At 40.7% G+C, this 23,731-nt stretch overlaps 1 protein-coding gene across 6 annotated transcripts in view; it reads right to left on the bottom strand.

Moving 5' to 3' along the window:
- The window catches only part of MICAL3 (microtubule associated monooxygenase, calponin and LIM domain containing 3), a 155,216-nt gene extending 143,610 nt beyond the window's left edge, over positions 1–11,606 (bottom strand). For 3 of the 6 annotated variants that reach the window (XM_026868082.1, XM_026868084.1, XM_026868085.1), the window contains exon 1: positions 11,490–11,603. The gene's annotated coding sequence lies outside the window, so the exon portion shown is untranslated. Of the gene's footprint in view, positions 1–11,489 lie in introns of all 6 variants that reach the window. The other 3 variants (XM_026868081.1, XM_026868083.1, XM_026868080.1) reach the window with 2 other exon arrangements.
- Positions 11,607–23,731: the final 12,125 nt, after the last annotated feature.

The following is a 23,731-nucleotide window of genomic DNA, read 5'->3' as shown; positions in this document are numbered from 1 at the left end:
AGTAGTGTATTGTAGAGTGCTTATATAAGGTGTGATTTCTTTCAATAAAGTTGAAGCTTGCTCCATCATTCACATTGAATCGGCTGCTTGCTTCCTCAGCCCGCCGCATTTATTCATTTAAACTAAATCAAGGATCTGAACAAGGACTTTGCTTGACTAATGGCATTAAATGCCAAGCATATACCTCCTTGAACAACAGAGGAAAGAATAAGATCTACAGGCAGTCCCTAGATCAGTCTCAGCCCAGCTCCAACTGGGAAAGGAAAAAAGCCGGTGATCAACAGACTTACCCAAGTTCTTCTAAAAGATCTATTGGTATGCAGCTGCCATGTGCGTAGCCTGTGTTTTTTAGTGACACTATAAATAAGCTTCTTTGGACAGCACAGCTACCCTTCCCAGTTCTTCATGAAGCAGTGCAACTCCCAAACATTTCTCTCAATCAGGAAGCACCACAAACATTTAAGAAATCACTCTGAATATCCAGCAAACCAGCTGTTCTCCCACACAACACTCACACTGGGCCCTGAACTTGAAAGAGTCCTTACAACAGCATTCCTGAACCCAGAAGTCAAGCTTTATGGAAACTACAGATAAACATGTGACATGGGGTGCTTTTAAGAGGCTACTTCACCTGATAAAGTGGTAGAAATAACACTGTTAATACCTTAATAGAAGGATGAAGCTCCAGTTTATCTTAACAGTTCAAGTGGAAGGGTGTAAAGTAGTACAGTCTTTTCCAAATTTCTACCTGATTTAAGACAAGAGGAGATGAGGCAGGCAGTAACTCTGACTCTTCCTGTACTTAAGCACAGAAGTCGTAAAAGATAATCTCACAAACCAACTAATTGCAATCCTGAGAGAACTATTAGCTAAAGAGTCAACCAGAAGGAAGTGACCACAAGTCCCCTTGGCAATAAATAGATAAGGTATTTGCAAACTGGATTCATTATGTATAGAGTCATTTTAGGTAGTTTTATATTAAAAATATAGAGAATTAGCAGCTAGCAAGCAATTTCCAAGGGGAGACTTCAACTTCCATCCTATAAACCTCCATCAAGATTTTTGTGTAACTGTGGATTAAACAGGCCCTTCTTACATAAGAAAATACTTTCAGTTAATTGTTGGTGAATAGAGTCTACTATTAATATTTAAGAATCAACTGCCTCTATAATGCATCTGCTATATCTATTTGTGAAGTCTTATCAACAGAGAAAACCATCTCTAGGTTTACGTATGTAAGTATCTATGTAAGAGAAGTCAAATATTAGTCTCTAAGTGCAAAACTGTTTGTAGTCCTAACACCTACACAAACAGAATTGTCCTTCAAAAAGGAACTTCACTGTAGTCATCTCTATGTCTATCCCACATCTTCTTTACTTTGAATAGTTAACAATTTAATCCATTTAACAGAAAGTCTTATCAATAAAATGTTTTGTTTTGCACAAAGCCACAAGTGAGCGTTGCTGAAGCAAAGCAAAGTCTAAACCTCTGATCTTGGGGAGACTATTATATAAAGATTAAAATGGGGACTGTTAGCACGCTGGAAAAATTAAGGGAAACAGAACATCAACACACAGACTATGAGAGGTAGGAGTTAAAAGCAAGAGCTTGAAGCTCTCTCTGCCTTCAACCTGAAAGTAACCCTAGAATGCCTGTGATTGGAAAGTGATCCAGGACCTTTAAGCTCAATGCACAAGACAGGGCTAGAGTTGTCTCAGCTCAAGCAAACTATGATGGAACCACTCTCCTTCCTTCCTCCTTCTTTCCTCAGTAAGCCTTCCCTGTCTCCTGAACCATGGACAGGATGTGATTCTTGGTTTACTGGCAGCAATTTGCAAGATACCATCCCAACAACAGTCAGAGGAAATAACACAGAGACATGGAACTAGGCCACACATCTGAATATACCCTGAAGATAGTTACGGCAAAACAGAACATCCAGCTCTGCAGAAAGCTCCTTGTATTTTTACACTATCTAAACAGCACCAGGTCCAGAGTTCTCTCCACTGCCCTTCCACTAAGTATTATCAGCAATATATTTCACTAAGTGCTTTTTAACAAAGCAGTCTTTGCCCACAGAGTGATGGAAAACAAAAGAGTATGCAGTTACAAGAGGGCAGGAAAACTAGTTCCTGATCTTCTGCAGAAGATCTATTCAATGTCTACTCTGCATTGACAGGAAACGTTGTCTTAACAGTTCATAGTAAGGTATCCAAGGCATCAGGAAAAACAAGACCAGGGTATACCTGTGTAGGTGGCCTTTCCTGTTATCCCCTGTTACAATCTTCAAAGTCTAAATGAAATTCAGGTTGATTAAATTATCACATACATAAAAAAAAACTTTGAGAGGTCATCAAGCTCACTAATGCAAGTCCTTTCCTAATTCAGAGTCCTGCTCTAGAGAGGGCTATTTCAGAGTCCAGATTTCTGCTCTACAAATTCAGAAGTTACTTTCTAATAAACTAATCTGTCCAGAATCCCAGGTTTTCAAGGATGAAAGCTTCTCATATGGTTGAATTTCACTTCAAGCTTATCCTTGAATTTACTAACTTATTTCTTGAAAATAATCAGTCATGACCAAAAAAACCCACAACCTTTATGTATCAAATTACCCTAATCACTTTGGCACAGCTACTAAGTGATGTGACAGATGGCTAGAGCTATGACACAAAAGTATCCAAATTTTAAAATGCAACACCATGGTTTTGTAGAACTTCATTCTTAAGTAGTTATAATAACCACCAAAGTTTTTACTCTTTTTTTTCTTCAAAATGCACATCTCATCTCTACCCATTTGTTTTGAGATAGACCTATAAAGCTGGTTATTTTCAGAAGAGCTTAAAACGTCTGCACATCTAGATCCCACCGAGCCTTACCACTATTCGAATTCTATTTTCCTTAGACTCTCTAGGAAGTCCTACAAGAAACGTGCTTTGCCTCAAAAAGCCAGCTGTTCCTGCTGGGACTGTGCCTAGTTCTAGAAACACTTCCTCAGAGAGACTGAGAGCATACCTAGGAGGAGTGTAGAACATCACGTCCTCACTATGACACCAACACACCTGATGGGTGTGAGAATGGCTTCCACCCATACAGGTATCCACACTGCCAGAAACCTTCCTCACAGTAAACTAACAATCAAGGACACTTGCAACAAATCCCAAACTAAAGAACACCCTCAGCCAAGTTGTCCCATTCTGTGTCCTACCCATCTGCCTCAGACCACACAATCAACCTTCCTTTCTTTTTCCTGCAGATGCCAATCCAGACCTTTTCGCTAGCAGTAAAAATTCACTTGAACAGTTAAATGTTTCTCTACTCAAGGGAAGAATACACATGCACAAACACATTCTAAGCAGACAGAGCTCTCCCCAGCCAGTCTGTAGCACTTCAACACAGGGACACAAAGATCTGGCTTTTCAAGAGCACTATCAGTCCTGTAACAAAGTCCAGGGCAAGCTGACAGCAGCTGGCGATAGAGCCAAGCCCTGTCCTAAGAACATCAACTCTATAGTTATCTTCCTCACACAGAGTGCTTTGCGTTCCACCAAACATGGAGCTTTCCTAAAATGAGAGAAAAAAGGTTAAGAGCAAGATATAAAGCCAGCTGTTCTGGTTTACGGGCTGTGGCCCAGTAAAGCAGATAGCCCTAGCACATAACGTAACACTGCAAAAATTAGAGCATTCCTTGGGAAGAGAATGGGAAAAGGTTTGTTACTTATAGTCAGGGAGATGCTGCATTTCTACACCTCACTGCAATCAACGAACACACACACACACCACACACACCCCCCCCGTTACGCCCTTCCTGTTTCGAAGGATAGCTGCAGAGAATTAGGCACACGGAAGTTTTCTTTAGGACTCATTTATTCTGTGCCTGTCACATTCAAAACAATGTTTTTAACGCGTGCTTGAAACTTATTTTTCCTGTTTGTAATAAGGCTTGTAAACAAGTTTTATTTAGACAGGATATCACACATTATTCCTGAAGTAATAATTAAAAACATTTTTTAAACAATAGGACATCTATGTCAGAACTGGGCTGATGTCAATGGGCCTGTCTTCAATCAAGGGGCACAGTAACTTCACCACATCAAATGGGACTATTTGGTGTCTCTGCTTCTATTTCACAGGAGAACCAAACAGCACTGCAATAACTGCAGGTTTGTGAGATGAAGATCTCTCCCCAGCTGTAAGATCTGAACTTCATAAGCAGAAGAGAACAAAGTTTCTATAAATCGGACTGCAACAACAGTGTGCACAAGAAGCAGCTTCAGAGAAGCTCTCCGAACTGGCATGCATTCTCTAATAACTAGTAAATATTTTCAATCCAGTGTGTTCTCTTCCTCTAGTAATGTTTATAAATGTCTTTTCAGCACAAGGGAAAACCAGCTATGCAACAGAAAAGCTGAACATGACACATTGTCAAGCTGACAAAAACAAAACAAATTTCACTCACTGTGTTTGCATAGCATACACTTTAGTTGAAACCTTTGAGTAGTAGAGAGAGCATTTTCAAGGAAACAAGATATTCAAGGTAACTGCATTTCTTCAGTGTGCCAAAGTGAGTCTCAGCAGCTCAATCATAACACAAGTAGCAAGCACAAGCCTGGAAAAGAGTGAAGTAATTGAAGTTCAAAATGCAACTGTTGCTGCACACAAACACATGAAAAACAACTCAAAAGTCTTACTAATGCCACCTGCAAGCACTGGATGGTGCTGCTCTAGACTCTATGCAACCATAGCAGGGAATGGAAGTATCTTGCCTTTTTCAGTCAAAACATATGAAATATGAACACACTATGAAAGCTAAGCATCTTCCAAGTAGCCTCTCTTCCACAGAAAGATGTGAAAAAATCTCCTATACCAAAGCTGTTTCACTAAGGGCAGCCTTCTCTCACAGCCCTGATCTGAACTTCTGCTTCCCCATCACACGACTGGTACTTACAGGAAAAGCACAAAGTAAATGATTCACTTTCTCTCTGATAACAATTCCAGAGAAAGCAAGCTGTCTAGTAGTACTTAAATTATTACAGTGGGGCTTTTCTTTTACATTAACTAATCTTAGGCATTCTCTCTGTATTTTCAAGTCTGACACTTCACTGAGGTCAGAGCCTTGGATTTCTGATCACAAATCTTCTTCTGTGGAATGTACAGAATTCACAGCTCACTGTGGATGTTGAAAAGAGAAAAGAAGGACAAAGTTGACACGTGCCCAGGATCCCAAAATAGCTTCAATGGATCATCTGAATCCAGGTTTGCGAGGAAGGCCACTTGGAAAGATACAAAGATCAGTCTAGTATAACAAAACTGATCCTCAAGAGTAGAGAAGTTGCCTTTTACCCACAGATTCTCGTTGCAGCACTGCCTGGACTTAGAGTCTCCTCCTATAACATTCCCATATCAGAACACCCTCTCTCAACTACAACAGCAAGGGAACAAGACCCCGTTAAATAGAGAGACAGCAGATTCTTACTACAACTACAACAGAGCAAAAGAGAATTGGAGAAAGGTGTCTTTCACTTGTCCTTAACCAGAGATATGCCTCCATATGCACTCTAGCAGACATAGCTCAATTCCAGAACAAACATCTCCTAGGCTTCCAGTCGAGACACACAGTTCCAGCTTAGATTTGTGGCCCCCTTTCTAACTGCTGAGAAAGGAGGGGATTTCCGTCTTTGGGAGAGAAGTTACAATAACACAGTTTATAGCAGCCAGGACACACAATTTTATTAGTAGTGTTATTGTTATTTTTACCACTGTTCTTTACCAACAAAGCAGTCCCAGCTGTCCTTTCATATCCAACAAGTCAGCCATTCAAATAAACCTTACTCAGAATCTGTGAAATGCATCTAAGACAAGACTGTGAAAGAACTAGACAGATCAGGAAGAGGAACAAGTCATTTGCTCATTTAAGTGTTTTTAAAAGTCAGAACTGAATCAAAAAATGCCACCATAACACTTCCTTCAGCTGGCAAACTGCATATTCTCATATTTGTACCTTATGCTCCTAAGTAAAATAAGAAAACACAGCAATCAGTTTAGCAGTTGTTTCGATTTCTTTTCATGCCTCATCACCAGTGCCAATACTGGTCTAGGAATCATTCACTAATTATCCTTCTACAAAACCAGAAGTGAGTGCTTTTACATATACAGGAGAACATCCCCCTCTCAATCAGAAGTGTTAAAAGCAATTGTAAAAATCAGTCTTTCAAAAGTCTTTCAAAAGTACAACAAAAATACAAGTCAGGTTTACTATAGTAAATAAACTGGCATAAGATGACAGAAGCCATGTAACACTGTTCTGCCTACTTCCCTTCTTTTTTTTTTTCTTATTACTTTGATATTTCACCTCTATTAATATGCCAAGCAGGAGCAGGAAGAGTTCTGCAAGTTTCCATACATTAAACCTGGCAAACTGAGTTCCCTCTTTTCTATCAGTTAACTTGAAGCACATGGAGAAGGGTCCACTAGACACTATCTAACAACTTGTGGAAGCAAATAGCTCACTGTGACCAGAAAAAAAAGTCACACAGGATCAAATAGGGAAGAAAGCATCAGCAGTCATACTGGTCAATATTAAAAAAAGTATACCCGAGAGCATAATGATTTCAAGGGAGGAAATCCACCACTGAGAAACATCATAACTAGATACAGCACACACTGTCTCATACCAGAAGCAGAATGCTGCATAGTGCAATACAAATGACAGGATCACTCATGACCTTGCAAGACGGGTGAGCATGTGCATATTGATCCTCAAATATCAACTCCGATTCAGTTAAAGTCTGAAATTCCTGTTATTGGACTGCCTATTAATTCACTAGTTTCCACTGTATGAAACAGCTCATGCATTGATCTTTCCTGCCTCCAGGATTTTTTCACCTATAGTAATAAGACAACATAAGAAACCAGCAGGTATGACTGCTGCCAGAACTAGTATTATATCAAAAATTGTCATACTGCAAATTTCAATAGAGCTCCAGTTTGCGCTGAGGAGACAGAAAAAATTACATGGAGTTCAGGCACTGATTAGTCATATAGTTATCACCTTTTTTAAAAGGCAGTAGTTCGAAGGTTTGTGGGGAAGAATCACAATTTACTCAATACCCAGCGTCTGTGTGCATTACATTGATAAAGCCACTAAACAGTCACAAAACCAGGAATGGTTCTTTCACTGCTTCCTGAAAATGAGCGCTTAATGTTACAAAGCTACAAAAGGAGCTAACTAATTAATAAGTCAGGATTGGCCTGAGGAATAGGCAGCTTCAGAGGTAGAGTTAGAAGTATAAGCAACAGAAACTTTCAGACAAAAATGACAGAATAGACGCTGAAACAACAGTTTAAAAAAAGACACCATGAATGTTAAAAGCGAAGCAGGCTAGCTCTGCTAAGACAGACCTTTTAAAATACCAAATACCTTTTAAAAACAAGACTACCAAGAAAGAGACAATAAGAGAGCAGAACACTGTATTCCCATTTTTCAAATTATCAAGAGTCCATAGTAAAATCATAGAATTTACCTGAGTCTGTGTTCCCCCTCGTAAATAAGCACTCTTTCAACATTTACATCAGAATGATAGTTGCACCAACAGAAATATTTCCAAATCAAATACTGAGGCACTTGCTACAACATAATTTGGTAAAAGGAGCAGAAATGGTTCATGGGGACCATCAGGTAAGTCAGAAATTCCAGAAACACTACAGGGATCAATGAGGGGCTTCAATAACACTGTGGGTAGGCAAATAAAACTTCAGAAGCATTCCTGTAACTAAACCCCAACTTTTGTCAGATCAGAGGGGGGGGGGGGGGGGCGAGGGGGATGGACGACACACACCTTTGTCACCAAATGAACTCAATGAATACATCCCTAGAAATAACTTCCAACATGCAGTCCAATGAAATTGCCAACTTCACCACCAACCACCCACATTTTAAATTGCAGAGTATATTAAAAAGGGCTGCCAGGTTCACTCTAACACCATTCACTTTCCCATCCGAAGCATTACTAGGTTGTCTACCTAAGGACGTAAACAGTGTCACACAACAGTGGTTCCCATTCAAAAAGTCACCACAGACAGGAAGTAGGAGGTTTTTATTAAGATTTTCGGCCAAGTAGTAGTTATGCTTAAAAAACCCCTATGGTTCATGACTCTTTCTGGGAAGGGAAGAGAAGGTTTTTTAATACTGTTATGCAAGTATGCCTTTGTACACTCTGTGTGTGCCAAGTGGCACAGTGACAAGATATCACAGTTTTCCCAGACCTGTGTCTACTCATACCCACACTGGTATCTTGCAAATCCATACCCATGTGCATATGTAAAAAGAGACGTAGGTCTTCATTAGTATATGCATAAATATTCATTAGTTGCTATTCATGTCCACAAACACATATATCACACCTGCAAGATAGTGAAAAGTTCCCTCTTAATGGACTGATCCCAGGAACAGGCCCAGATTCTTATCCTAGCTGTGTCTAAGCTTATGAAGGTCAACTGCAATATGATAATGCTGTATTTCATTTATCTCCCTTCAAAAACTGAGGAGACAGACTTTTATCCCTTTTATAAAATGACCGGAACACCTAGAGATGAAAGAACTTCAGTGTAATGTTAGATCAATAGCATTTCCACCGGTTTAAAAGGTAACACTGCTTTCCCAGATAAGAACGGACAGAAATCCTGCAGTGCTGTAAATACCTATCTGAATGGGAGAGCAAAGTACAGGAGAAAGACAGAAAAGCAGCTATCAGTACCATTCTCCTGCATACTCCACCCCGGTTCGTACGCAAGTTCTGTGAAACAGGAAAGACATCTGGGTTCTTCCTTTCCAGTTTTACTTCCTTTCAATTTCTCTTTTAGGCTTTGTATAGCTGAGTAACATTCAGACTCATTAAGGTCAGGACCTCTGATTTTTCATTCACATTTATTTTAAGACTACACTGACTGCCTGGCTTACAATCCTCCTTCCTTCAGAGCAGGAAGGGAATCTTATTTCAAGTCTCTCTGCAGAGAGGTAAGAAACTCCATTACTGAATGTGGCTGCTCATCTTTAAATGGTGAGAAAGTCACCTCCTGTCATTCTTCGAGTACAGTGAGGGTTTAAGTCCATTCCACCCAACCACTTCACAAACAAGTCCTGACTCATGGTCCAACTCATTTTTATGTGAAAACACCATCCTAAGGTCACACTACAGTAAAAGGTGTCCTTCTGAATCAGTGCAAAGCCTTTCAAAGGAATCATAATGAGGAACTACATGGCTAGAAACATCTCAATGTTAACACAAATGGCTACTGTAAATATCCATCTGAAAACCAGCTTTACAAAAAAAAAAAAATCAACACAGCTGTTGTGTTACAACATTCTAACAAGCCTGCTCCTAATCATCAATTAACAGGAAAATTTCTTTAGTCATTTCTTCAATTATTAGAAGCCTCAAGTTTTTCACATATTGAATGGTAATTAAGAATGAGCAAGTAGCATATATTTTGCTAGTACAAATATTATGAGGTCATGTACAGGAAGATGTACTTTTCCATTATAAAACCAGTTGATATAGGCAGAAGTGACCATGTTCACAAGTGCACAAGCACACCTGAAGAAGTTAACTGAGCTAAGAGGGAAAGCAGACAGCAGCTAACAGAACAACTACTTTCTCTCAGAAGTACTGCTCCATCCATCTCTCTGGGGCCCTAGAAACACACAGCACGGTCAGAATACAAACTTAGGAATCAAAACCTTACACCAAAAAAATAAGAACAATGGTTCAACAGAAATTGTGATTTTATGGCACCTCATCTAACCACTAGCTGTATTTTCTCTCCTTTATTAACTGACATCTGTTGCCTCTTTCATAGAAGCTATAGCCTTTTAACACTTATTTTGAAAGTGTTCCTCCCTTTTCTCCACAGGTATCAAGTATGTCCTCTCAAACACAAAACCATCAAGCAAGACCTTTTCTTTGTCATTCACTATCCTTCCCCCCTACCCCAAGTAACACTGACAACAGCCCCTCTGCACTTCACCACCAAACTATCCCCCACCTGACTAGTAATGCCATTATGACAGCTCCAGGACCCCACAGTAAACCTCACCGGGTTCACTATCTTTTATTCCAACAAGGCTATTTTTAAACCCAGCTCAGTTTTCTGATTGCTCTTCATACACACCAAGACAACTGTGCTGTGTGACAAGAAGACGATAAAAAAAAAAAAAAAAAAAAAAAACCACACCACACCACAAGCGGCTGGAAGTAAGGGCACTAAGACACTCCTAAAAATCCCCCCCTTTGTAATTGTTTTCCTTTTGTATGTAGCTTTAATGACTGTTTCTATTGTTTCAGATTTAAAGAACCTGAGGGCCTTAAAGCCTGTCTATTTACTGAAAAGGAATGCACTTCACTGAACAATGTAGCTAAAGGAAAGCTGGATCTAAGGTCTGTTTAGAGAACAATGAACAGTTGTCTTGATTTAGTATCTTCAGATCTGTAACTTGGCTACCATCAATATTTAATCCAAGGGGCCAAAACACAGCTCTCACAGCAAGCACTTTATTCACTTTACCTCATTGGCTCTGCCATAACAGAGCTTAGCTGAGAAAAGTCCTGGTTTTAATAATGCTGCCATACTAGGGGGAAAAAATCATTATAAAAATCATTTTTATAAGTGAAAAGCACAAGTCAAGCAAGAAAGGAATTTTGTTTGTTTGTTTCTAGAGTTGCCTTTTTATTTAAGAAAACACAATGAAAAGCACAAAAATCTCAGAAGAATGAAACAAGACAACAGTGCCCTAAGGGAAAGGGAAGGAACAGAGGCTGCGCTCCAACAGCAGGCACAAATTATTAGACTGTACATTGTTAAGCAGTGCAGACCCAAAGCCCTCCCCCCAATCCAAAAATATATATTTATGATTATACATGGACTGTCTGCCCTGTTACAGTATGCCTGGCTAAGCAGCTATTTCACCCTATTCGTGGGGCTTTTAAAAGTCAATTTAATGCCCACAAAAAGAGATTCAGCACATCTTTCAGGACCCTGGGAACAGGAGCACTTACAAGACCACATACAAAGGGTGGCAAGTAGCTGCTATTACACTTTCACTGAAAAATCAAAATGGATCTCTGAACAGATGCAGGACATTTAAATTGCCCCCCTCTAACAAAAGGGCCTCCCAGAAAATATTTTCCTAAATGCCAGCCACACATGCATTGTTTCACTGGAGCAGACATTCAAGGTCATTCAACCCCCAAAATCCTACTTTTCCCTCTAGCTGGTTTCTGTGGATGCTCAGATACAAACCCTTAAAACCCTTCTCTCTTTTCAAAGCCTCATGTCCAAGCACTAGCATCAAAGCCTGCTATGTTTTGCAGGCTCCAGCATTAATGAATGCTTCATCCTGCATTCACCCAAATTCTTAGTAACAGCACAGCTATTTAATGGATTTCCCCTCCAATCTTGGAACAACACATGTCACGCACCAGATGTTCACTCACCCAGGAGCTCACAGCCTGCCATCAAAGGGGGGAAAGGTGGGCAACAGCTCTTAATTCTTCTGTGTTTGGCTGAACGGCGTTTTGCTTCCTGTGCACTGCATTCTGTATAGCCACTGCAGTGCTCAGAGCAAGCAGGCTCACAAGAGCAGCTGGAAAACAGCCTCGCATCTTCTAAACTGAACATAGGTGTCCATCCCAGATTGAGGGTGGTTCTTTCACAGTAAACCTATCATCTACAGCTCCCTTAGCCAGAGGGTGGGTCACAGTGACAATTGGCCATTGGAAGGTGATAACTAGGGCAAGAGAAAAATAATGCCAGAAAAATTGCATGTGTGCATGTTTGTGCATTTAGGAAGGGAAAAGAGTAAGTGGAGCAAATGAAAAAATGTGAAAGAATGAAGTCAGTATACAAAGAAAATTATTTACTGCACAGACTGTGATGCTTGACCTCAGTTCATTCCTCTTCAAGTTTTAACTCCTTATGGTCAGGGCCTTGTCTGGGAGAGAAGTCAAGTCACATCTCACTTCCACCACTAGCATCCCATAACCATTCAAAGATATAACTGCAGTTGAGGACATGCTCTAGCAATGGGCTGCTGCTCAGTTTCAGCACTCTAGTAAATTGTCACAAATTAAAACATGCTTACCAAAAGCCTGGTCAGTCCATCATGGCTTTTCTCCCTCCACCTCTAAAGAAAAGACCCTTTGAACACAGCATGGCCAGGGTTCATACCTCCACCATTTTTAAGACCTTCACAGAAAGGAGAATTTTTCTGTAGTACCACAATATTCTAAGTTTATAAAAAGTTAACACCTGCCAAGCATTCCCTTCCACAACATGGACTGCTGTACACAAGTCAGTTTCACACCCACGACCTTGTTCTTGCCACCTAAAGATTTTGCTGTCACGACTGAAACTCCATAGACATTGCATGCATTTGCTGTACGTAACTGTGGCATAAACTCCAATATGTCACAGCAACTTGCATTTTGCACAGTAGGTGCTATCACACCAAATGGGAACACTAATACCTTCTGCATTGCTACTTGGGGAAACAGGAGAACACAATTTTTTATAATTTGAAAAATATATTTTAATATTATATATTTTAAGTCATTACTGCATTTGTAAACAGGATCACAGAATCTACTTGCTCTCAGATTCCCTGATACTTATTAAGTATATTGCCTCCATAGTGGAGCCTACATGATGAAGGAAGCCGCAAACCCCAATAAATTTGTGCAATATGCAGTATAACTTAGCACTAAATGTTATGATTGTGTTACATGGCCTAGTATTTAATTTATAGCACTGAAAACGCCTTCTAGCCCATACCACTGTAAAGAAACCTTTCTAAATAAAAGTCAAAGTGTCTGTAGACAGGCTGAAGGCTGCTCGCATTCTTTCTTGTGTCAGGTGTCAGGACTCCATTCAGTCAAGTCATAGGAATTAAAACTGAGCATTTGCAATTGCACTTGTAGCAAATGAAGCACAATTCTAGTAAATAAATCAATCTAACTTAAGACAGCTGTTAAAAGGACCATGCTCAGCTACCCACTCTTATGAATCATTTCCTAATCTGTGGTAATTAATACAACATTGTAAGGCAATTCATCCTCAAATCCAACAGAAGAAATTAACACTCATCCTAATTTACTGTGTTCAACTCACAGCACTTTGTTCACAGTCAATTTTAGAGTCTTCCTTTCAAGATCCACCTCAGTTGTGACACCAACAGGAAAAGGAACAGAGACTAGCTACTGTGCAGCAAGACACTGGCCTATGTATCTTGAACCTACTCCAGCATCTTGTCCTTTCCTCTGTCTTCACTACTCTTTCAGCTGTGTTGTACTTCATTTTTCTGAAATTCCTTGCTTTCTTAAAAGTCTAGAACCAAAGTGCTATGCCCACTAGCTGCATTCAAAAAGACAACCTTGCATTTGGAGGTGACATTCTGCAACATTTGATTAATCATCTATCAGTGGCATTGTATGATTTCAAATGAATACAATAACTTTGTTAAGTGTAATTGTTGAAGTGACACATCTCATCTAAAGACTGCAGATTAAGAAAGAAAATTATACAAACTAGACCCACTACAACGCTGCAGGAGTGCAACACAATAAGGAAATCTGACCTCTTGAAAAACATTTTCTTTTAAATTTTCTGGCAGAGGTAAATAGTAAAGTCCGCAGGTTTTTGGCACAAAGAAGGAAGACTTACAAAATGCTTCTCCTCAGAAAAGTAAAGTTACTTTGCTTGTGTAATAGCACCTTACTGCTTCATGGGTGTTACAGTTCCAAAGCAACTATCTCAAGATGCAGCTTACCTTATGATGGCAGAATTCATCACAGATGAAAGTCAGTCATCTTTTTATAGCAGAGAATGAAATATTGTACACAGCAGTTCACGAAACAAAATATTTGGTTTTGACAATATTTCACTTTGGGAATGTCCACAAACTAGAGGAGTTTTAAGGAAGAAAATTATGAAGTAAACACGTAGTCTTCTAGAACATAGTTTCACCAGCACTATCAGCTAGCCTTAGAGAATAGAAGAGACAAATATACTTTTTCAATCTACCCTTTTAGAGGATTACTAAACATTTTAATTCCTTCTATCCTAACACTGCAGCATTTTAGACGACTGTTGCTAATTTGAAAATAAACTCTCCAGAGAGCACACGGCACTAAAAACAAGCCTCTCCAGACTGAGACATCTAGACAACCATCCACAAAAGGGCACATTAGCAGAAGAATTCTCCTGCATAGGAAGCAAACATCTCAAGTGACACTCTGAGCAATTTAGCTGGTTTAGATCACAGTTGAGACTATACCATTTCTAAATTAACATTAACTGATCCACGTCCAAGAAAATAATACAGCAAACTGCACAGCTAATCCAGTCCACAAAGACATGCCCTGGACACATTCTATGTTCCTACTGGCTCCCTCTGTTAAGAACAGGCTTATGGCTAGCTATTGGTAACAAAATACAGTAGTTTGTCCTCCAAGCACCAAAGAAGGATAAAACAGTAAACAGCCAAGAAGAAAAAATAAAGATGCCACCTGTGGAGAACATGAAACAGAAAAAGAGAGCAGTGGATTACGGGAAGGAAAGCATGGAGGAGGAAGAAACCAGAAGAAATGGCAACAAGGGTGGTATGAATGCAGAGAGGTGTCTGATGGACAGTTCAGAAGCAAGTCCACTCAAGGAAGCCTGACCATGGAGGCAGTGATAAGAGAGAATGTGCCAGAGACATTTGCCATGAATGTAAACTGATTATTCCAAGACAAAGGTTCCCAGATGACACAAATATATGCCTCTTACAGATACATAACCTCCTCATAAGCCCACAGCATTTATACTTTGCACCTTTATAAGTGTCTCACTGAATTATCTGTTTGGTTCACATCCTAAAATAAAACCACTGACAAATAATATTTTTATTCAATATGCTGAACCCAAAACTTCCCAGCATTTGCCATTCTAAACATCAACATAAAAATCGTATCTGCTTGCTTCCACTCTCATCTGCTTTAAGAAAATACAGTAAAATCTTAGAGCAGGGATGACTTTACTGTGTTTTAATACAATATTTGGCACAGTAGTGTCCTGGGTGGGTGTCCAGGCATGTGTAATGCAACAGGCATTATATGTAATGCAAAAGCAACAAGAAAAGTTTAAGGTACAGTGAGGGGCTCAGCTGTAGCCCATCTGTCTTTTTCCCTCTGAGAGAGCACTGAATACCATCACTGTGGAGAATTATTATTGGAGATCTGCTACTGATGCTGTCACTTTCTGGATAGCTCCTCCATTTCCACATGTACAAACTCCTCTCTTTCTGAAGTATGGGAAGCAAACCAGGTATCACTGACACAGAATCCTATATTTCCTGCATGTGTAAGCAGTCCTACTCTCCCTGGAAAGGCCACAGTATGTTTAGATTCTGTTTATAAGCAGCAAGACAAATGACACAAGGTCTAGAAGAAACGTGAAATACCAGGTATGAGGCACTGGCCTTCCCAGGCTCACCAAGGAAACTACACAGGCTAACTCCAAACCAGTCTGTCTTTACAATCAATGCAGAAAGAGGCACAGCTCTAGAGAATTCTGAATGGGAGCCTCACTTAATTAGTAATTTAGTGTGGCTAAGTGAATCATCAAAAGCATGCCACATTCCCCAAAACTGTTTACTCTTCTTGACACAGTCTAATCTGGCTTTTCTTTGTCAAATGGAGCAGAACTCTGTTTCAATCAGATGGAGTACCATACACCATGTACACAAACTGTTATTAAAGAAATAATTTTCTCCTAGAAAAAAAAGGAGATTAGTGAAACATTCTTGGACTTGACTGTTTAAAGCAGGACTCCTAGGCAAACACCTGCCTCCATTCTTCATTTCAGGGCAGATCACTACAGAGATGAGAAAGTCTACCATTCTCCCCTTTGTCTCTTCAGTCACATAACCATGATGTTGCAAGCGTTAGAGGACACTTTTCAACATGAGACCCAGAGTAGCCTATTACATGGGCACCACGGGATGGATATCAACTGGGTTTACACTGTAATTGGTTTACAGCCAGATTTGGTTTCCCATTGCCTTTAAATTAATTTCTTTTCTGGACTCTGAAAAAAAAAAAAAATCTAAGCAAGCATTAAATGGTGCAAATCACTACAAGTTGCAGTATCTCAAAAAAATGGAGCAGAGTTTATACTATCCTTTTCACAGGACCTGACAAGAGAAGTCCTTTTTAACAGTTGTGTAAGTATACACAACATATTTAGAAAGGCTAAGAGAAAGGCAAGAAGGGTCTCCTAACCATCCCATTAAACCGAGGCAGTTCCACCAAGACATAGAAATGTTAGATAGGGCCACAAGCACTTTTACTTGCATGGCAGAGATAACAAGATATGATCCTACAAAAATGCTGCTGTTCTGCCTACACTTTCAGTGAGAAGTGTCCCCACAGACTCAGGGTAAAGAGATCTTAATTTAAAGGGTGGTCACTAGAAAAAGTTATGCTACCCATTGTCACTTTAGTTCAAAAGTTATAGAAGAGTAGAAGATTATAGCCTAAGAATTCCTCAGACACACCACCCAAAGCATCCCGCAGCCCTGATAATAAAGGATATAACTAAAATTTGAAAGGAAGACATTTATTAGAAGTCTTCAATGCACTGAAGTGTTCTCTTCCCTCAGCCACATCAGGTCCCAGTAAGCCTTGTCTCACTTCAAAGCACTGCAGATTCAGAGGGAATATTTCCAAACCCCAGGGCAGAAAGCAGTAACACAGAACAATTTTCCTGCTGACCAAAGAGGAAGTTGATGCAATAAGTAGGTTACTTCCCAGATTTTAATTAAGCTGTACAACTGGAATCCTAATGCACACAAACACAGAAAAAGACCCATAACATAAGACAAATATTCCTGGACTAATGTTGGAAACAGCACAGAAAAAAGAAAACTGCATGATTTTGTATGTATCCTACAATAATGTTTAAGATCACCAGTCTAAACTAGAACATAACATGCTACAAGAGCAGAACAAGAAAACACACCTCTTGTAAACAGTCTCCAACTCAAGGGATGAGATGACTGCCAGACAAGTGGATCCGAAGAAAGAAGGGAGCACAGCAAAAAGGCAAAACACTTAGATAAGCAGTGGCCTGCTCAATCCACTGCCTGGCTGTTCTAGTTCAGTCAGCTCATAGCAGGGGAGGACGTTAAGAACTTCTCTAAAGGCAGAAGATGAGATAGCTCCATAAGTGTTTATGGGACTCTTCTTCATGGTGAGTGAAAAGCATCCAGCTGCCCACTCCTCTTTCAGGATGAACAAGGTAAAGGAAGACCATAACAAAGCTTCAGTGAATGTCTGAAGTTAGCAGCATTAACAGGTGGGACCTACATGTCAAACTCTCCAGAGTACACCACTACAGATGACAGTCAAAAAGGGCCAAGAAAATCTTATGTGTGTACTTGTAGGACCCTACATAGGAATGACTGGCTAAAAATCTTAACAGCAGAAAAAAAAAAAACAACCACCACTTTCAGTAAAAATGGTCATTGTTTTGAGCAGTTGAGTGACAAAGTAAGGTCAACCTAGACTAGTTTTAACCATGTGACTAGACACAAAAGATCGTATCTCAAAGACACTGTGGAGAAAGAATGAAAAAGGTTAACATATAACCCAGATAAAGATCTAGGAAGAAGGCAGAGATGACAGACAGAGAGACAGGAATGTAGTAAAAAGGCTTTCCTCACAATTTCCATAGCTTTCTTCAGTGCCCCTTCTCAAAAATGAAATGCAGTTTCTCATGTGGTCTATTGCAAAAACAACAGTTTCAGAACAGTTGATTTCTATTGGAATAATCAGGTTTCTGTTTTCAGTGTTATGTCATACTGCTACTGACACCTTTAGCAGAAAATGGAATGGAAGGATACAGGCTCTTTAGCAAAGCCAGGTGGAGAGACGACAAGAGGGTGCCACCCTCTATGTCAATGACCAGCTAGAGTGCATAGAGCTCTGCCTGGGGATGGATGTGAAGCTGACTGAGAGCTTAGGGGTCAGGAGACATTATAGTGGGGGTCTTTTACAGGCCACCTGACCAGGAAGACTGAGCAAATGAGGCCCCTCTATGGACAGGTAGGAGCAACCTCACCTTCACAAACCCTGGTCAACCACTCCAGTATCTGTTGGAGGGACAACACAACAAGGCATAAGCAATCCAGGAAGTCTGTGGAATGCATTGATGATAACTTCCTTCTCCAAGTGATAACAGAGCCAACAATGAGAGGTGCTATGATGGACCTTGCTCTCACCAACAAGGAGGGGCCGTAAAGGAATGTGAAGCTCAAGGGCAGCCTTGGATGCAGTGACCATGAAATGATGGAGTTCAAGATCCTTAGGGCAGCAAGGAGGGCATGCACCAAACTCATTATCCTGGACTTCAGGAGATCAGACTTTGGCCTTTTCAAGGATCTGGTTGATGAAGCAGCATGGGATAAAGCCCTGGAACAAAGTAGGGCCCAAGAAATCTAGTTCATATTCAAGGAACACCTCTTTAAAGCTCAGAAGCAATGCATCCTGACAAAGAGGTAGTCAGGTAAAAACGCCAGGAGGCTTGCACAGATAAACAAGGAGGTCCTAGACAAACTCAAACACAAAAAGGAAGCCTACAGAGGGTGGAAGCAAGCACAGGGAGCCTGGGAGGAATTCAGAGAAAGTGTCCAAGCAGCCAGGGATCAGGTTAGGAAGGCCAAAGCCCTGATAGAATTAAATCTGGCCAGGGATATCAAGTACAACAAGAAAAACTTCTGTAGGTATGCTGGTAATAAAAGAAAGGCTACGAAAAATGTGGGCCCTCTTCAGCAGGAAAGGGAGACCTGGTTAGCCAGTATATAGAGAAGGCTGAGGTACTCAATGACTTGGGTGGTATGGCTGGAGCACTTGCTAGTGAAAGCTGAGGCAAAGTCTCAGAGTGCAAAGGCAAGGACCAGGAGAATGAAGAACCACCTGCTGTAGGAAAAGGTCAGGTTTGAGACCATCGAAGGAACCTGAAAGTGCACAAGTCCATGGGGCCTGATGAGATGCATTCATGGGTCCAGAGGAAACTGGCGGATGAAGTAGCTAAGCCAATATCCATCGTATTTGAGAAGTCATGGCAGACCAGTGAAGTTCCCACTGACTGGAAAAGGGAAAACATTACCCCATTTTTAAAAGGGGAAAGAAGAACAACCCAGGAAACTACAGGCCAGTCAGTCTCACCTCTGTGCCTGGCAAGATCATGGAGCGGATCCTCCTGGAAACTCTTGCTAGGGCACATGGAAAATAAGGAGGTGATTGGTGACAGCCAACGTGGCTTCACTAATGGCAAATTTTGCCTGACAAATTTGGTGGCCTTCTACAACAGGGTTACAGTGTTGGTGGATAAGGGAAGAGCAACTGACATCATCTACCTTAACCTGTGCAAAGCATTTGACAGTTTCTTGCACAACATTCTTGTCTTTAAATTGGAGAGACATGGTTTTGGTGGATGGACAATTCAGTGGTAAGCAACTGGCTCAAAGGTTGCACTCAAAGAGTTGCGGTCAATGGCTCCATGTCCAAGTGGAGAGCAGTGACGAGTGTTATTCCTCGGGGGTCGGTGTTGGGACCAGCGCTGTTTAACATCTTTGTTGGCAACATGGACAGTGGGATTGAGTGCACCCTCAGCAAGTTCACTGACAACACCAAGCTGGGTGGTGGGGTCAACACGTTGGAGGGAAGGGATGCCTTCCAGAGGGACCTTGACAGGCTTTGAAGGTGGGCCTGTGCAAACCTCATAAAATTCAACAAGGCCAAGGGCAAGGTCCTGCACATGAGTCAAGGCAATCCCAAGCACAAATACAGGCTGGACGACAAGTGGATTGAGAGCAGCCCTGCGGAGAACAACTTGAGAGTATTAGTGGGTAGAAAACTATGACCCATCAATGTGCACTCACAGCCCAGAAAACCAACTGTACCCTGGCTGCACCAAGAGAAGTGTGACCAGCAGGTCGAGGGAGGGGATTCTTCCCCTCTACTCTGCTCTTATGAGACCCCACCTGGAGTGCTGTGTCCAGCTTTGGGGCCCCAACATAAGAAAGACATGGACCTGCTCAAGCAGGTCCAGAGGAGGCCACAAAGATGATCAGGGGACCAGATTACCTCCCTTATGGCTGAGAGAGTTAGGTTTGTTCAGTCCGGAGAATGCTCCAAGGAGACCTTATAGCAGCCTCCCAGTACCTGAAGGAGCTTACAGGAAAAACAGGGAAGGACTCTTTTTTGTCAGGGAGTGTGTTGATAGGATGAAGGTTAAGGGTTTTAAACTGAAAGAGGGTAGATTTAGATTAGATCTAAGGAAGAAATTCTTCACTGTGAGGATAGTGAGACACTGGAACAGGTTTCCCAGAGAAGTTGTGGATTTCCCCTCCCTGAAAGAGTTCAAGGCCAGGTTGGATGGGGCTTTGAGCAACCTGGTCTAGTGAAAGGTGTCCCTGCCCATGGCAGTGGGGTTGGAACTAGATGATCTTTAAGGTCTCTTCCAACCCAAAACCATTCTATGATTCTGTGAAAAATTATGAACTCTCCTTAGGAAGTGTGGGATGAAATAGGTTCCTCTTTCTTGAAAGTGAATTAATTCTCTTGTTAATTTACTGCTGTCTACAAAGAGTAAGAACTTGCATTTCCTTTCCTAGTCTCACTGAATACTTTTGAATGGAGTAAATTTCAATACCTCAGAGAAAAAATATATTTTTGTTTCCTCTTGCTACCGAGCCAAATAATTGCTGCTTGAATAAACTTTAAAAGAAAAAGGTGGGGAGGGAATGTCAGAAGAGAGGCCGCCCACATAGTTGAGCAACCTTCCTTTCCTTATTTCCTATATCTGGGCACTGAATTTCTATCACAAGCTACCATACATAAGAGCATCACACATCAAAAGATTCAAATCAAGATAGAATACAGGCAGGAGAATGCGAAAAAGCTATGATCCATGTCAGTTTACTGTTTACACAAAGAAACGAAATGCTGTTAGAGCCTACCAATTACATATTCCAAGTACCTCAAAATCAGGAAGAGGCTGCAGGCACAGACAACAAACAATTTAGTGACTGCACATCCCAAACACTCAGGTGAAATCCAAATGTTTTCATACCCTTCACAGACACTGTCTACCTGCAGATCTCATTCCTCAGAGTGTACATTCTTGGGTTCTCCTAGATGCATTTTCCCTTTCTCCCTCTCCCTTGTGCAATTAAAACAGAAGATGTCATTCAGCCAGGAGAGGGAGGAGGAGAAAAAGGAAGGAAAGGGTGGTGATTTGATGTTCCTATGCTAGCTTACCTCTTGCTCTGTCTCCACTGATTTGGGCTCCCCTCCTAGTAAATAAACAGTGCCTGTTGCTTGTATCTTATCATATCATTTTCAAATAGCAACTTAAACATTGGATCAGTATCATTGCTGCTTTATTTCCACCTATCAAATTATCAACAGCATCCCTGTAGTGGACATCTCAGTTAATTCCTACCAGTTTGAAAGGCTCTAGTGCTGCTGGGAGACCTAAGAAAATGCAAGCAAGGCTCCCTGATGGAGGTCATGTAAAAACGCATTTCTTGGATTTACCAGAAGGAACTTCCTCTTCCTCCCTTTTTAAAATGAAAGGTGAGATTATCATTAGGATCTGCTACAGTAAAAACACTTGCCCAGAAAAACTCTCTTGGATCACATCCACTCTAGGAATATCTCAGCAGTATTAGAACAGTCATACAGTACACTGTCAAAGCTGCATTTCACACCCATATATTAACAACAGACCACATTGCTAAGACAAGCCCTGATAGTACACACGTGCTTTACTCATATAACTGAATCTGTGTGAGGACCCTGCATACAACAATAATTCAGGCTCTCTCATAGAAAAGTAACAGTGCTGCAGTTTTTATCAAAGGAGATTTGCACTTACAAAATAACTAAGATTTCTCATGTGAGGCATGTTTGCAGGATATTTGAAACCCAGAGAGGCAAGAAAGCTTAGAGTAGAATGTCATCCTGACCTCAACCAGCTGTGTTTAGGTTTACACCAGGAATACACAGTCACATTCTTAACACACAGGATTAAGTAAGGAACAGAATTCATATTCAAATTATACATCATTCATGATCAGCATAACTATTAATTATTTTTTCTACACAAATAAGAATGTTAAAAGAAAAACATTTATGTAACATTTAAGAGGAGTTCCCCTGTCCATTGAGAACTGAAAGATTTTCCACTTCAATTAGCTATGTGTACCTTCCAACTGTCATTTAAGATATGAATGAATACAAGTCTAGCATATCTAGCTATATCCGTGTTCTTCGACACAGTTCCTTTAGCAAGCTGTAAGCTAAGTACAAACATACTCGTTTTCTTAACTTTAGCGTGACTTTTTCATTTACAGCTACAGATTAGTGTCTAGTGGACTTTTGGCTGGTTTAAAGGGACACTGCCAAATTCAATCTAATTCTAAATCTAGTTTTGTGCAAGAAAGCTTTCACAGAAGCTTAGACCAGTAGAAATAGTCCCATGATTTAAAAAGTTAATTCCCATGCAGTGAGTTATTTTTACCAAACACATCCCCACAGTACGAACCCAAACACAAGTGCTGAAAATGTGACAGTGAAAAGTAAGTACAATAAGCACATTTTGTAAAAGAAATGCATAAAGAAGTACTAGCATAACTATTGGGAAAGGAAGTCTATTTCAAGCAAGTTCTTAGTTATACACAGAAAATCTTCTTTCCTGGTTTTTTTCTAGCTCGGTCAACTTGTAGCTTTCAAAGTTTGTAACTAAAATGGGCACTAATGGATACTCAGTTTCTGTATATGCAGATTGTCTAATGAGAGGCCATTTATTTGCTCAGCTTCCCTCAAACTCCCTAAACTAGCACTGACCCTATCCATTTAAAGTGCAAAATAACCAAGAACCCCAATTTTTAAGTCTTAAGTCTAACATTCAAAGGGATTTTCCATAGATTCTTCATTTTAACTTTTCAAAGAAGTACAACAAAATCAACAAAGGAAGTGGCAATTTTTGTAGTGCCAGACTAGAAAAGTATTCCTCCAAAAGCTGCTGTCAGATGTTCCACAGCATTAACCTTAAATGGATGGCTGCACGATGTAAGAGATGACTTCTTCAGAATATGGAATGAAGTTGCTGAAGATGCATACGCAAGTTTTTATAAAAACAGAAGGAACCTGTGTTTAGAAGCAGTTACCCCTGTTATGTATTCTAACATCTTAAACACATCTTAGGACAACAGCCTGCAGAGATTAAGTCTGTATCATAACAAAAAGAAAAACAAAACAAAAAAAACATGAACCAACAAAACCCGAACAGAGACAGAAGCATTAGAGCTGGACATCCCTTGCACTGAACATATCTAGAATAACAAGAAACAGGCTAAAGGCTTAGGTCTGCGAGACAAGCAGAAGCCTGTATAAAATGAAGCCAGTAGGTGCAATCTCTCTCGTAGGGGTGTCGTAAGCTACCCGTCCATGGGCGCACTACAAGCCCTTCAGGGCACCGCGGAGTCACGGCTCTGAAGCCTACCCGCGGCGTACCGCACTCCCCGCAGCGACGAAGCCGCCGGGGAGGGAGGAGGCGCCCTCTCCCACCCGCCCCACGACGTGCCCGCGCCGGCAGCGGGGACGCGGCAGGTGCGGCGGAGAACAATAAA

This window comes from Athene cunicularia, assembly GCF_003259725.1.
Source record: "Athene cunicularia isolate RWA chromosome 1 unlocalized genomic scaffold, athCun1 chr1_part2, whole genome shotgun sequence".
NCBI lineage: Eukaryota > Metazoa > Chordata > Aves > Strigiformes > Strigidae > Athene > Athene cunicularia.
Note: the sequence above shows the minus strand (reverse complement) of the source record. Positions and strands in the feature narration are given on the sequence as shown.